General features: G+C 44.8%; 1 protein-coding gene across 3 annotated transcripts in view; it reads right to left on the bottom strand.

The window, feature by feature from the left end:
* gpbp1l1 (GC-rich promoter binding protein 1-like 1) overlaps positions 1–16,251 on the bottom strand; it is a 119,391-nt gene that overhangs the window by 100,981 nt on the left and 2,159 nt on the right. Inside the window, exon 2 of one of the 3 annotated variants that reach the window (XM_085983031.1) lies at positions 12,998–13,036. The exons of the other annotated variants lie outside the window; for them this stretch is intronic. The gene's annotated coding sequence lies outside the window, so the exon portion shown is untranslated. The remainder of the gene's footprint in view (positions 1–12,997; positions 13,037–16,251) is intronic. 3 annotated transcript variants of the gene reach the window in all.

The following is a 16,251-nucleotide window of genomic DNA, read 5'->3' as shown; positions in this document are numbered from 1 at the left end:
AGAAAGAGTTGGATATATTTCTTAAGGCTAAAGGGATCAAGGGATATGGGGAGAAGGCAGGGACAGGGTACTGAATTTGGATGATCAGCCATGATCTCATTGAATGGCGGAGCAGGCTCGAGGGGCCGAATGGCCTACTCCTGCTCCTATCTTCTCCTTAAAGATCACCCATTGTTCCATTACAGTTTTTCCTGTCAGTATGTGGTTCCATTTTACCCTGGGTAGATCCTTTTGCATCTCACTGAAATTAGCCCTATTCCAGTTTAGAAGTTCCACTCTAGATTGTTCCTTGCTCCTCTCCAGTGCTAATCTAAATCTTATGATACGATGATCACTCCTACCAAAGTGTTCTCCCACAGACACTTGGTCGACCTGACTCACCTCATTCCCCAGCACCAGATCCAGCAATGCCTCCTTCCTAGTTGGGCCAAGAACATACTGGTCAAGGAAATTCCTCCCCCTCCTTTCCCTTTACCCTAGCATTATCCTGATCAATATTTGGGTAATTAAAGTCCTCCAATATCACCACTCTATAAGCTCTTGCATACCTCTGCGATTTCCCTGCAGATTTGCTCCTCTACCTCCCTCTCACTATTTGGAGGCCTATAGAATACCCCCATTGCGTGATCATATCCTTTTTGCTGCTCAACTCTAACCAAATGGATTCTGTCCTTGTCCCCTCAAGAGCATCCTCCCTTTCCAACACTACAGTGTTTTCCTTAATCAGCACTTCCACCCCACCTCCCCTTTTTCCTTCCCTATCTTTTCTGAACACCTTGTACCCTTGAATATTGAACATAGATGTGGGAAATGGGAAAAAATGGTATACTTGTGCAGCTGAGTGTTCTTCTGACGTCAGACTGAGAGATATTGTTGGAGCCGAGCACAGTGAGTTTTATTTTGTGTCTGACCTGGGAATACTTGTCCTACTTTCAATGAATACCTTGAAGAAATGCTTTTCTATACTGTTAAATATCTTGCACATCTCCATGGTATTACCTCCTTTTAAGGCTGAAGAGCCCAAGTTCTCCTCATTACTCATTCTTACAACACCAGGGATCAGTCGCTTCGTTCTTCTCCCTATAATAACTTACATTTATAGAGCAGATTTAACATAGCAAAACATCCCAAGGCACATAACAAGAATGAGATCAATAAAAACATTTTTGACACCGAACCACAGGAGATTATCAGTAGAGATGCTTGGTCAAAGAGGTAGGCTTTAAGGAGCATCTTAAAGAAGGAGAGAAAGGTAGAGAGATTTAGGGAGGGAACTCCCGAGCTTAGGGCCAAGGCAGCTAAAAGCACGGCTGCCAATGGTGGAGTGATTAAAATCGGGGATGCGCAAGAGGCCAGAATTGGAGGAGCACGGAGATCTCGAAGGGTTGTCGGGCTGAAGGAGGTTACAGAGATAGGGAGGCGCGAGGCCATGGAGGGATTCAAAAACAAGAATGATGATTTTAAAATTGAGGAGTTGTTGGATCAGGAGCCAGTGAAGGTCAGCAAGCACGGGGTGATAGGTGAACGAGACTTGGAGCGAGTTAAGATATAGGCAGCATGTGGTAAACCACGTTCACTATCGTTAGCACTGTTCACCACTGTTCGTTATAACTGTATCACTGACCACTATTGTATCACGGTACGAGGTCGCCTCTTGCCACACTGCTATACCTGGGATGACCACTGCCGACTCCGCCTTGGCTCCACCCACCAGGCCAGGTATAAAGGTGAGCGACTGGCTGGTATTCCTCCTGCTTGGATCGGATCACCCACGAGAGTGGGCTGTTATTTAGTCAATAAAAACCTTTAGTCACCTTCGTAACTCTTCGCCTTTTATTGGAGGAATTGATAGGTATATCAATGACCCCTCCCCCCACTCACAGTCAACAACCAGCAAACGTTAAACCGCCCACCGCGTAACACCTGCAGCCTCTCCACCCTCAAGGTCCCGCCACCCTCTCTGTTTGCTAACCTTACCCCTGACTGCAAACCCGTCGCTACCAAAAGCAGGCGGTATAGCGCCGGGGACAGAGCCTTCATTAGCTCTGAGGTGCGGCGCCTCCTGAAAGAGGGCATTATCGAGGGGAGCAGCAGCCCCTGGCGTGCCCAGGTCGTAGTCGTAAAGACCGGCGATAAAAACCGCCTGGTCATCGACTACAGCCAGACCATAAACAGATATACCCACCAGGCCAGGTATAAAGGTGAGCGACTGGCTGGTATTCCTCCTGCTTGGATCGGATCACCCACGAGAGTGGGCTGTTATTTAGTCAATAAAAACCTTTAGTCACCTTCGTAACTCTTCGCCTACTATGCCCAATGGGTACCCAATTACGCGGACAAAGCCAGACCCCTCCTGAAAGCCACTTCCTTCCCCCTCACGGAGGAGGCGTGCGCGGCCTTCTCCCTCATTAAGGGAGACATAGCCAAGGCCACGATGCACGCAGTGGACGAGTCCATCCCCTTTCAGGTGGAGAGCGACGCCTCCGACTTCGCCTTAGCCGCCACCCTAAACCAGGAGGGGAGGCCAGTGGCCTTCTTCTCAAGGACCCTACAGGGCCCCGAGATCCGACATTCGTCGGTCGAGAAAGAGGCCCAGGCGATCGTGGAGGCAGTACGGCGCTGGAGGCACTACCTGGCAGGCAAACGATTTACCCTCCTCACCGACCAGCGTTCGGTGGCTTTCATGTTTAATAACAAGCTGAAGGGCAAAATCAAGAATGACAAGATTTTGAGATGGAGAATCGAGCTCTCCACCTACGATTATGAGATCTTGTACCGGCCAGGCAAGCTGAACGAATCCCCTGATGCCCTTTCACGAATGACATGCGCCAGCGCGCATATCGATAGGCTTCAGACCCTCCACGACCAGCTCTGCCACCCCGGAGTCACCAGACTCTACCATTTCATTAAGGCCCGCAACCTGACCTACTCCATCGAGGAGGTCAGGACCATGACCAGGAACTGCCAGACCTGTGCGGAGTGCAAACCGCACTTCTATAGGCCGGACCGAGCAAGCCTGATCAAGGCCACCCGCCCCTTCGAGCGCCTGAGCATCGACTTTAAGGGGCCCCTCCCGTCCTCTGACCGTAATGTGTACTTCCTCAACATCGTTGATGAGTACTCCCGTTTCCCCTTTGCCTTCCCCTGCCCCGACATGACCAGTAGCACGGTCATTAAGTGCCTGAATGCCCTCTTCGCCTTGTTCGGGTTCCCGAACTATATACACAGCGACCGGGGCTCCTCCTTCATGAGCGAGGAACTCCGGCAATTCCTCCTAGAGAGAGGTATTGCAGCAAGCAGGACCACCAGCTACAACCCCAGAGGTAACGGTCAGGTGGAAAGAGAGAACGCGACGGTATGGAAGGCCGTCCTCTTAGCCTTAAAGTCTAAGGGCCTCCCAACCTCCCGCTGGCAAGAAGTCCTCCCGACAGCGCTGCACTCCATCCGGTCATTACTTTGCACGGCCACTAACACCACCCCCCATGAACGAATGTTCGTTTTCCCCAGGAAGTCGACTACGGGAACCACTCTACCAACCTGGCTGACCGCCCCGGGGCCGGTCTGGCTGCGGAAACACGTGAGGACCCATAAAACGGACCCCCTGGTCGAGAGGGTGAACCTCCTGCACGCCAACCCCCAGTACGCCTACGTGGCGTACCCAGACGGGCGGGAGGACACTGTCTCCCTACGAGACCTCGCACCCTCAGCCGATCCGGAAACACCGCCACCACCCCCCCCAACCTCAGTCCAGGTAGACGGCATGCCGGAACCCCACGAGCCCTCGCCGACCACGCAAACACCAGCATCAACACCGGATAAGGCACCAGCACCGGATAAGGCAACACCACCGCTGCGGCGATCGGAGAGGCTTACGAAGCCTCCGGACAGACTGACCTACCAGAATTGGTAGTACACTTCACCCCGCCGGACTTAATTCTAAACAAGGGGTGAATGTGGTAAACCACGTTCACTATCGTTAGCACTGTTCACCACTGTTCGTTATAACTGTATCACTGACCACTATTGTATCACGGTACGAGGTCGCCTCTTGCCACACTGCTATACCTGGGATGACCACTGCCGACTCCGCCTTGGCTCCACCCACCAGGCCAGGTATAAAGGTGAGCGACTGGCTGGTATTCCTCCTGCTTGGATCGGATCACCCACGAGAGTGGGCTGTTATTTAGTCAATAAAAACCTTTAGTCACCTTCGTAACTCTTCGCCTTTTATTGGAGGAATTGATAGGTATATCACAGCAGAGTTTTGGATGAGCACAAGTTTATGTAGAGTGAAAGGTGGGAGGCCAACCAAGAGAGCATTGGAATAGTCAAGTCTAAAGGAATAAAGGCATGGATGAGGGTTTCAGCAGCAGATGAGCTCAGCCAGGGGCGGAGTCAGGTGATGTTAGAGGTGGAAGTAGGCAGTCTTGGTGGACCAAAGACAGTGACTTCAGTCTTCCCAATATTTAGTTGGAAATTTCTGCTCATCCAATATTGAATGGCAGACAAGCAGTGTGACAAATCAGAGACAGTGGAGGAGTCCAGAGAGTTGGTGGTGAGATAGAGCTGTGTGTCGTCGGCGTACGTGTGGAACCTGATGTGTTTTCGGATGATATCGCAGAGGGGCAGCATGTAGATGAGAAATAGAAGGGGGTCAAGGATAGATCCTTGGAGGACTCAAGAGGTAAGGATGCGGGAGTGGGAAGAGAAGCCATTGCAAGGGATTCTCTGGCTAAGATTTGATAGGTAAGAATGGAATCAAGCAAGGGCAGTTCCACCCAGCTGGACAATGGAGAAGAGGCGTTGGAGGAGGATGGTGTGGTCAACTATGTCGAAGGCTGCAGATAGGTCGAGAACAATGAGGAGGGATAGTTTATCACGACCACAATCACAAATAATGTCATTTGTGAATTTGATAATGGCTGGCCGGAAACCTGATTAGAGGGATTCAATGTCTCTCTTGCATATTGGCGACTAAAAAGCAAACCTAGTATTCAAGTTTCAATCTGACCAGAACACAGTACAGCATTAAAATTTCACATTTGTAATCTAATGAATCAGCAATATAATGCAGCATTCATTTGATATATTGACTGCTGCTCCACAGTGACTCGCCATACTAACTGCCTAGTCTCCTGGGTCTCTCAACTTCTTAGCTAGCTTGACGGCATTCATAAGAGTACATACAGTAAGTCACCCATTGTTTTATTGCAGTGCACAATACTTTACAGTTCTCAATGCTGAATTTCATCTCCCCAATTACAGATATTCCTTAGTTGCTTCATCAGACTTGAAGCCCACTCCAATGTTTAGTGTTGTCTGCACATTTGACCAATTTACATTCAATTTCTGAATCCAAAGGTGCTTTTATATTGACACTATTTTAGTTCTGGTAGAAGAGTGTCTATGAACCAGCTCCTGGCATTTACATTGCTAAATCTGCCTCCCTTATCCCGACGGCGTACTTGTAGACCTCTGGGGCACTCTTGCCTGTACTTCTCTCCCACCCAATATCACTCCCCTAATACCCACTGCTTAATTTCTTTCAGCCAATTTCTTATCCATGTCCAGGTTTACCTTAGATTCCAATTGCTTTCAGCTTATACAGCAGTCTTTCATGGGCAACTTTGACAAAAGTTTCCTAGAAGTCTAGTTATGTCAGAGTTTCCAGAATTCACCACAGAACCATATAGAGTTGATAGCACAGAAGGCTATTTGGCCTATTATATTTGTGCCAGCTCTTTACTAGAGCAATACAAAACTAATCAAACCACACTGCTTTCGCCCGATGGTCCTGGATCTTCCTCCGCTTCAAATAGCTATTCAAATTTCCTTTAAAAGATGCAATGGTCTGTCCGTCAATCAGTTTCTGTGGCAAAACACTCCATGCTGCAACAGTGCTCTACATTTAAAAAATTCTCCTACCACTCTCTTCACTCAATCATAATTTCAAATTGATTACTCCTGGTCAATAACTTGCCAACCATGGGAAACAGTCTTTCCCTATTCACCTGTATCAAAACCTCTATTAGATCTCTTCAGGTACTGTTCCCCTCTCCTTCAAATCTGCCGTCATCACCCCTCTCCTCAAAAAACCAACCCTTGACCCCTCTATCCTTGCAAAACTACCGTCCCATCTCAAACCTCCCTTTCCTCTCCAAAGTGCATGAATGTGCTGTCGCCTCCCAAATCCATGCCCATCTTTCCCAGAACTCCATGTTTGAATCCATCCAATCAGTTTTCCGCCTCTGCCACAGTACCGAAACGGCTCGCATCAAAGTTACAAATTACATCCTACGTGACTGTGACAATGTTAAACTAGCCCTCCTCGTCCTTCTCAATCTGTCTGCAGCCTTTGACACGGTTGTCAACACAATCCTCCTCCAACGCCTCTCCACCGTCGTCCAGGTGGGTGGGACTGCACTCGCCTGGTTCCATTCTTATCTATCCAGTCGTAGCCAGAGAATCATCTGCAAAGTGTCAGCCAGTGGCTCATTTGGTAGCATCCTCACCTGAGTCAGAAGGTTGTGGATTCAAGTCCCACTCCAGAGACTTGAGCACAAAAATCTAGACTGACACTCCAGTGCAGTACTGAGGGAGCGCTGTACTGTCGGAGGTGCCATCTTTCGGATGAGACGTTAAACCTGTCTACTCTCTCAAGTGGACATAAAAGATCCATTGCACTATTTCGAAGAGTGGGGGAGTTATCCCCAGTGCCCTGGCCAATATTTATCCCTCAAATCAACATCACCAAAACAGATTACTGTATCTGGTCATCATAACATTGCTGTTTGTGGGTACCGCAGTTCCTACATTACAGTGACTACACTTCAAAAAGTACTTTGGGGCGTCCGGTGGTTGTGAAAGGCGCTATAAAAATGCAAGTCTTTCTTTCTTTCTAATGGCTTCTCTTCCTGCCCGGGACCGTTACCTCTGGTGTTCACCGAGGACCAATCCTTGGCCCCTCCTATTTCTCATCTGCATGCTGCCCTTGGCGACATCATCCAAAATCACAGCGTCAGTTTCCACATGTACGTTGGAGATACCCAGCTCTACCTCACCACCACATCTCTCGAGCCCTCTACTGTCTCTAAATTGTCAGACTGCTTGTCCGACAGCAAAATCTTCCTCCAACTCCATTCCATAGCCACTAACTCCATCCCTCTCCCTGGCAACTGTCTGGTGCTGAACCAGACTGTTCGCAACCTTGGTGTCATATTTGACCCTGAGATGAGCTTCCGACCATATATCTGTGCCATCACCAAGACTGCCTATTTCCACCTCCATAATATTGCCCAGCTCTGCCCCTGCTCATCTGCTACTGAAACCCCCATCCATGCCTTTGTTGCCTTTAGACTTGACTATTCCAACGGCCTCCCATGTCCTACCCTCTGTAAACTTGAGGTCATCCAAAGCTCTGCTGCCCGCATCCTAACTCGCACCAAATCCCATTCACCCATCGTGTCTGTGCTCGCTGACCTACATTGGCTCCTGGTTAAGCAACGTCTCGATTTAAAAATTCTCATCCTTGTTTTCAAATCCCTCTATGGCCTCGTGCCTCCCTATCTCTGATCTGCTCCAGCCCTACAGTCCGCCGAGATCTCTGCGCTACTCTAATTGTGGCCTCTTGAGCATCCCTGATTTTAGTCGCTCCATCATTGCCGGCCATGCCTTCAGCTGCTGAGGCCCGAAGCTCAGGAATTCCCTCCCTAAACCTCTCTGCCTTGCTACCTCCTTTAAGGCACTCCTTAAAACCTACCTCTTTGACCAAGCTTTTGGTTATCTGCCCAGTATCTCTTTATGTGCCTTGATGTCAAACTTTGTTTGATATCGTTCCTGTCAAACGCCTTGGGACGGTTCCTGTCAAGCGCCTTGGGACGGTTTACTATGTTAATGGCACTATATAAATGCAAGTTGTTGATGTTATAGCCTTCTTTGCTTTAGTGGAAGTAGTCCAGTTATCTCAAGTCTCTCATAGTTTCCCATTCTTGGCATCATCCTGCTGAATGTACACTTTATGCTCATCATGCCTCTAACACCCTTTCTATAAAGGGGAGCCCAGAAATTGTACACAGTACTCTATCTGTGGGCAATTATTGCTGTGTACAAATCTATTACTTTACTCTTTTACTCTAGGCCGGTATTCGTAAAACGCCATTATATTTATGGCTTTATCTACCTCCAAGGAATTATGTATTTGAATCCCAAGTTTTCTGTTCATCTACACACTTCACTGTCTTTCCATTGAGAGTATACTCCCATTCCTTGTTGATCCCTCCCAAAATAGATTACCTCACATGTCTCCACATTAAATGGCATCTGCCACCTGTCTGTCCATTCCTCTAACTTGTCTATGCCCTCCTGAAGTATTTAACAGTCCTCCTCAGTAAACACCTACTTGCCATCAAATTTCAAGATTGTACAGCCTATGCCCAAGTCCAAATCATCTATACATGCCGACATCACTTTAGAAGTCTCTTCCTTAAACAAAAGTCAAAAAGGTTGGCGAGGTAGTATCATCCCTTCTGAAGCTGTATACCAGATCATCAACATACGGACAATCCAAGTTTGTTGCCAATTATTGATGCAAGACAAAAGCATCTGGCTCTGTTGTGTCACTTTTTTTGAATGTGGGTACTATATTTAGGTGTATGCAATGTGATAGGTGGGGGCTGGGAGAGGGTTATCTCCATAATGACTTCTAGACCACCCAAAATAATTTAAAATGACAAAAATCAACCAGCAATGGATTGAGCAGCTCTCAAATTGTAATACAGAACACTAGCTCACAGATTTTATGCTGTTAGATACATGCAAGAAGTGCAACTCAAATGCCCATGTTATCTTTTTAAATTGAGAAAGTGAACAAAAGTTACCAAAATACAAATCTATTGATACATTATACATATACAAAAAGACTCCTGCAACATATCAAGTCAATTCTACAGTCTGCTATCTGCACTAAAACATGTATTATTTGAGAAAATGAAATCAAATTGTCCACATGTGAATAATCACTGCTTTTGAGCAACAATTACATTCAACATATTTACCTAGAATCACAGGGCTTCTCCAATCTCCCACTGTAACCTCAGAGATATGACATAAATAGCCATTTACACATTTCTGATGGTTTCTGCCAGTCTTCCGGCAAGAGATTGGGAGAACCTGGCAGAAATTCTACCCTATTATCTTTAGGGCATTCAAACACCAAGCAAAAACAAGAATAGTGTAACATAGGAACAGGAGAAAGCCACTGAGCCCCTCAAGCCTATTCCGCCATTCAATGAGATCATGGCTGATCTGTGACCTAACTCCACAGTCCCACCTTTGGCCCATATCCCTTAATACCTTTGGTTAACAAAAATCTATCAATCTCAGATTTAAAATTAACAATTGATCTAGCATCAACTGCTGTTTGCGGAAGAGCGTTCCAAACTTCTACCACCCTTTTATGTGTAGAAGCGTTTCCTAATTTCACTCCTGAAAGGTCTGGGTCTAATATTTAGAATATGCCCCCTAGTCCTAGACTCCTCAACTAGTGGAAATAGTCTCTCTCTCGACCCTATCTGGTCCCCTTAATATCTTGAAAACTTCGATCCGATCACCCTTTAACCTTCTAAATTCTAGGGAATACAACCCTAATTTGTGTAATCTCTCCTCGTAATTTAACCCTTGGAGTCCCTTATTTTAGTCAATGGTTTTGGATCAGCCAGGAGGCAGGTTATTTTGTAAAGCTTCCTTTCCACGTTAACTTGACAAACATGAAAAGGCAAAGTCTCATCAATGTGTCAGTAACTTAATGTATTTTACTTTCAGTGCTGTACAAAGTGAAGTTAAATATGGCTACCACTTCAAACATCACAGTTCTGGATAGCTGCCTTGACAATGTGTTACCAAAATTTACTAAAACAAGCAGCTGTAATAAAGAAAATTCAAATTCAAAGTTTCCTCATAATATGAGTAATGCTTTATCATGATATCATTTTCACTTGTATTACATGAATGAAGCACAGGACCTGTAAGGCAATTGCCAAACCCATGAAATTATTCTTGACAATTACAGTACAAATGTATTTTAGGAAGTTGTTTGGTAGTATTGCCTTATGCCCAGTTTTAGTTTCATTAAAAATGTTTGTTCCTCATAGAAGCCTCAAGATAACAAAAGCAACACAGACTTGTTCCTGACAAACGTAGATGCAAAACAAAATGGTTTTTTTAAAACAATGATTTCCATCCTTCAGATTTCCCCATGAATGCACTATATTCCAGCCGAAAAAGGAAATGGCCTGATCCTTATGAAAATGCTGCTGAATTGCCACCCACATGTGAGCAAAGTCAGTCAAAAGTGACTTCATTTGTGGACAAATACCTGGCCTCTACAAAGGCACGGCTGAAATTAGGAACTTACCAGGTAGAGAAATTAACGGGTACACCCACATCTTATATGGTACAGTGGATACTAGAGTCTGAGATAACAAAACATACGAAAATGACAGGCAGGTAAAGACAAGCTGGTGCATCAAGTTGCCCCACACTCATGATGCCTGGAGCATCATGACTCGACCATTCCTAAACGTCCGCAGGTATGTAATCTCCTGGGAGACAAAAAACCCCAGAAAAAGCCAGGGCCAGTAAGTGAAAAAAGAACTGGAATATTCCTCTCCGACCCCCTCAGGCGATCAAGACCAGTCCAGGAGATCACGACAAAATTAATAGTCACTTGGAAGAACATAATAAATGACACCACTAGTAACCTGCCTCCAGGCTGATCCAAAACCACTGACTAAGGGAAAATGTACAATGGGCCAGTAATTCCTGTCCCAACGCGTGAGTACGGTCGGGGTACTCACGCGTCTGGCCGGAGGAAATGCCGGTTTTCAGCATGCACAGCGCATGCGGGGAAAACCGGCATTTCCTGTCCTCTGAACGAAGGGGTTCAGAGGCAGAACGCGCGTGACTGCACAGGCAGCGCGTGCGCAGTAAAATTCCTCTTTTTTTTCCAAAGTTGCGCGCGTGTAAAGGCCTCCGGTCTTTACGCGTGGAAAAACAAGATGTAAGTATTTAGTTTTTCAGGTAAGTGGGCTTTTAGTACAATGTAGAAATTTTTTTTCCACAGGTTTGTTATTTTTAAAGAATTTACAGGATGGTAAGTTTAGTTTTAGACCCTATTTTTTAAAAATTTATTTTTTTCAAAAAATTGATTAATTGTTTATAATAACTATAAATAAGTTTTTAAAAAATGTTTTAATCAGTGGGATGTTTTTTAAAATTTTATTTAAAGTTAAAGTAGTGTTTTGGCAGCCCATACTTTTCATGAGTTTGACAGCTCTTACTGTCACACTCATGAATGAGTTTCCCCTCCCCTGATTGGCTGCACAGTGCTCACCTGATCCCAGCCGGCACATCGCACTAACTACGCCGCTGGATCAGGTAAGCACATCGCGCCGACAGCTGAACCGGGCCTGTGACAGGAAATGCAAGCAGGCCCGGGCTTCAGATGTTGGCGCGCAGGGTGAGTGCAGATCGGGGGCTTGCGCGCACGGCAAGCCCCCGATCTAATTTCAGGGCCATTAATTAAAATTATTGAGTGATTGAGGAACACCAGTCCTGAAGAAAACCTTTTTTTTAAAAAAAAAAGTAATCTACCAGGAATAATTAATTTTAACTTTAATTTGAGAAAACTAATCCTAAAAAAAAGCAACTCAAGCTTCATTATGGACAAGCAAGCAGTCAGTTACTAGGTGAGGTAGGAGCTGCACATAACCACAAAAGGATCAGATGTAACACAAAAGATATACCTGTTATTAGCAACCTGGCAAAATGTTTTGAGTCTCAGCTCATGAAAGTTGGAAAGTATAGTAACTCATCTCTGGTTAGTTGGTAAATTGAATTTTGTAGCCCTTGTTCCTGCTATGAAAAGCAGGATCACTCGCCAATTACATTCAAAATGAATCGCTGTACAACTTAGCAGTGAAGTTCAGTAGTGCCATGGAAAAGAGTAACGTACAAAATGTACCAGAAAACTGGTGTTACTGTGAAATTAATGGGCTTACAGGTTAAGTAAAGAAACTGCCAAATTACCCAAATTCAATGCAAGAATAGTTCAGTAACGATGCGTATCTGTATAAATGCAAATGTAATACATGAATCTTAGTGGATATTCCGTGGCATTGCTTATAGTACATTGATGAATACGGTGCTTTTTAAGGACAGGAGTATAATGCCTAGTTGCACACAATGCAGTATATTTCTAAAGGGAACCTCTATGTAACCTGGCCTCTCTCCCAAGGTCACAGGATCTTATTGCTGTAAATAAGTAAATTGAGGTTAATTAGAGGGTATTTTATGTTTCTGCAAAAGTCTCTTTGAAACAAGCAGGAAAATTACTTTCCCCCCCAAAGTGAGACAGTGAAGTGCGACACTTGTTTTTTTTAAATAGTAGTGGATCTCTTGTGTTATTATTAAGCATGGGGGAACTAACCCACTTCCTGAAGGTGTGATTAGAAATCGAATGTTATAGACATCACATCTACAGGTTGCTGCAATGAAACAAGGCGGATTTGTGTTAATATTTCAAAAGCCAACCCATTTGAATGGATAAGCCCGAGAGCTGCTGGCATTGATTTAAAGATGTAGAAAAGTTTTAAAGTTCATACAAAAGTGCTAGAAACTGTTTAATATGATCCCAGGAAGGAGTCAAGCTTTTAAATTTCAATTTTCTAGCCCTTCAGGAGGTGTGGACCTAGACCAGCAAGCTTCCTCTGTATTTTGATCATGTTGACAGCTTCATCAAATTGCAAGATACATATTTTGGTGCTGGTTAACTTTGAATGGAATAGAAAGTATATCCAAGGAACGGTGCTCCTAATTTACCAGAGCCTTTGCAGTTATCAGGATAATGGCTGGAAACTCTGAGGACCTGATCAAACCCCACGTATAAGTTATAACACACAAATCTGGGTTTATCATCAGTAGAATCAGCTGAGCGACCCACCTTTTATTTTATAACCGGAGATAGCACGAGTCGAAAGTTCTGTAAAAAGAGAGCAAACTGTACAGCCTTTGTCATTGCTTATGTTATTTTTAATAAACTTGTACTATAATTTATAGCCCAAATCACAATAAATTGTTCAATTTAACACTTTTCAAAGTCTAAGAAATTGAAGAGGGTTTTTGTTGTATGTAGTAACCTAAATACTGGGCGTATGTAGGTGCACTCTAGTTTGTGGAAAGCGAATAGTTTTTGGCACTCGAAGGAAGGGAAGAAAGAAGGAACTAACTCACATGTATACAAGCACCTTTCATGTCTTCAGGACATCACAAAGTACTTCACAGTTAATCAAATGCTTTTGATGTGTCATCACTGTCATTTTGTAGGCATACGGAACAGCCAATTTGTACACAGGAAGATCTTACAAATGGCAACTAGATAAATGATCAGATTTTTAGAGGTGTTGCTTGAGGGAGTAAATGTTGGCCAGGACAACAGGAGTATTTCCCTGTTCTTTGAGTAGTACCATGGGATTTTTTACATCCACCTGAACAGGCAGATCTGGCTACAGTTTAATGAGGGCCGGGGAGGGGGGAGAGCGAGAGCGAGCAGGCAAGGGCGAGAGTGAGAGCACGAGGGCAGGGTAAGAACGCACAAGTGGGAGAAAGCATGTGAGAGGGAAGAGAGAGAGAAAAATAATTCGATAAATCGGATAAACCCAACTGGTTTGCTAATGTCCTTCAGGAAAAGGAGCCTATCTGGTCTGGCCAACACATTACTCCAGTCCCACAATATGTAATTGACTCTTAGTGCCCTTTGACGTAGACCTGCAAGCCACCAGTTGTTAACAACTACTACAAAGTACAGTAAGAAAACTGCACTGATCCAGGCATATCAGGATAAGGTGAAAGCAATCTGAACCCAGGTGACCCTGCAAAGTTCTCCTCACCAAGAGCTGGGGGCTGGTGCCCAAGTTGGGAAAGCTGTATCATAGGCTGATCAATTAACAACATGAAATATTATACTCATATCAGCCAATATCCCAAACTCCTCACCATCTCTGGATATGTCCTTCCCACCAGCACAAACCTCCTGCTGATCACCTATAGCTCCCTGCCTCCTACAACTGACAAATCAAGACTCCTACATATTGAACATCACTTGGAGGAAGCTGCAAGGGAAACAACAGAACAGACTCTGGCTGAGGGATTTCAATGTCCACCATCAAGATTTTGACTCGTCAGTGCCACCATTGATTGAGCAGGCTCAGTCTTGAAGGATACAGCTGCCAGACTCAGCCTGTCAGGTGGTGAGGAAACCAACATGAGGAAGTAACTTAGTTGACTTCATTCTCACTTGCCTACCTGTCATAGGCACATCTGTTTAAAATTGCATTGGTGAAAGTAATTGTCACCCATCCTTGTGAAAATAAACTCTCATCTACACCGTGAGGACATCTTCCATTGTGTAGCATGTCACTACCACCATGCTGTGAGACAGACTAAAGATAGATCTAGCAGGCCAAAACTGTGAATCCATGAGGCACTGTGGACCATCAGCAGTAGCAGAATTGTAGACAGCCATAATCTATAACCTCATGACTCAGCATATTTCTCACTCCATCAAGTCAGGAGACAAACCCTGGTTCTCTGCAGAGTGTAGTAGGGCTGCCAAGAACAGCAACAGTTGAGAATGCTGGTAGGCAACTAGATAACTAAGGAAGAGGCAGTATGAACATCCCCATCCTCAACCATGGTGGAGCACAGTTTACAAGTACAAGAGACATGGCTAAAGTGTTTGCAAATGTCTTCAGCCAAAACAACAATTGTGCGGAATTTACTGGAATCTATTATCAGAGACAGAGTGGCCGAGCATTTGGGCAAGTATCAGCTGGTCAAGGAGAATTAGCATGGATTTGTGAAGGGTAGGTCATGTCTGACTAATCCAGTTGACTTTTTTTGAGGAGGTCACTAGCACGGTGGACAGAGGAGTGTCTATGGATGCTGTCTACATGGACTTCTAGAAGGCATTTGATAAGGTTCCGCATAATAGATTTTCAAAAATGAGCGCGCACAAAATTGGAGGTAACCTTGTGACACTGGTTAATAATTGGTTGGGAGCTAGGAAACAGAGCGTAAGGATAAAGGGTTTGTTCTCCGATTGGTGGAATGTGGCAAGTGGTGTTCCCCAGGTATTTGTACTGGAGCCTCAGTTTTTCACCATATGTCAATGATTTGAATGAAGGAATAGGGAGTTGTATAAGCAAATTTGTAGATGCTACTGAGTGAACGTGCAAGACTATGGCTGACAGAGTTCAATGTGGGCAAGTGCAAGGTCTTCCACTTGGACCTGAGCAAGACAAATCAGAATATTTTCTTAATTGTGAAAGACTAGGAGTTGGAAGAGCAGAGAGATTTAGGTGTCCGTGTCCACAAATGCCCAAGGACATTCCTGCACCACACTACGAGGGGAGGTTTTTTTGCATAAGAATTTGACCTGCTAGAACATTAAATTTAGCATTAATTTAAACATATACATCAAAATTAAATCAGCAAATTAGAAAAATAAATCATTCTGCCAGGAACTACTTTGCTTCGAAAAAAAAAGGCCTTACAGCCAAGTCTCAGAAGTTACTTCTAGAAGACCATACCTGCAACCTCAATCCCATCACAACCACACAATTACATTTCCTCACCTCAACGCTTGCTAACACCATCAACTAACTGATCCTTCTCAAGTGCTGCTTTCCCCACCATTATCATCCCCTGCTTGAAAATTTCAACCCTGACGCCTCCTATTCTCTCTATTTGCTGCCCATATCTAACCTCCTTTATTTTCTAAAGGTCACCCAACTAGGTGTCATCTCTCGCATCACTCTCTGTTAGACGCCTTTCAGTCAGTTTCCGCCATGCTTTCACCATCCTGATCTACAATATCCTTTAAGATTGCAACCGTGGCACATTATCCCTCCATCCAACATGACTCACCACTCCAGCATTTTCCATCATCTTTTTTGTGTGGTCTTAATCTATGTCACCACCCTCACTTGGCTTTATTCCTACCTATCCCAATGTAGCCAGCACATCATCTAGCACAGAAACAGAAGATGCTAGAAATACTCAGCAGGTCAGGCAGCATCTGTGGAGAGAGAAACAGAGTTAACATTTCAGGTCGATGACCTTTCGTCAGACAAAAGATCATCGGCCTGAATCGTTAATTCAGTTTCTCTCTCCACAGAGGATGCCTGACCTGCTCAG

The sequence above is a fragment of the Somniosus microcephalus genome, chromosome 3 (genome assembly GCF_052327205.1).
Source record: "Somniosus microcephalus isolate GS21.2 chromosome 3, FLI_Smic_1.0, whole genome shotgun sequence".
Taxonomy (NCBI): Eukaryota; Metazoa; Chordata; class Chondrichthyes; order Squaliformes; family Somniosidae; genus Somniosus; species Somniosus microcephalus.
Note: the sequence above shows the minus strand (reverse complement) of the source record. Positions and strands in the feature narration are given on the sequence as shown.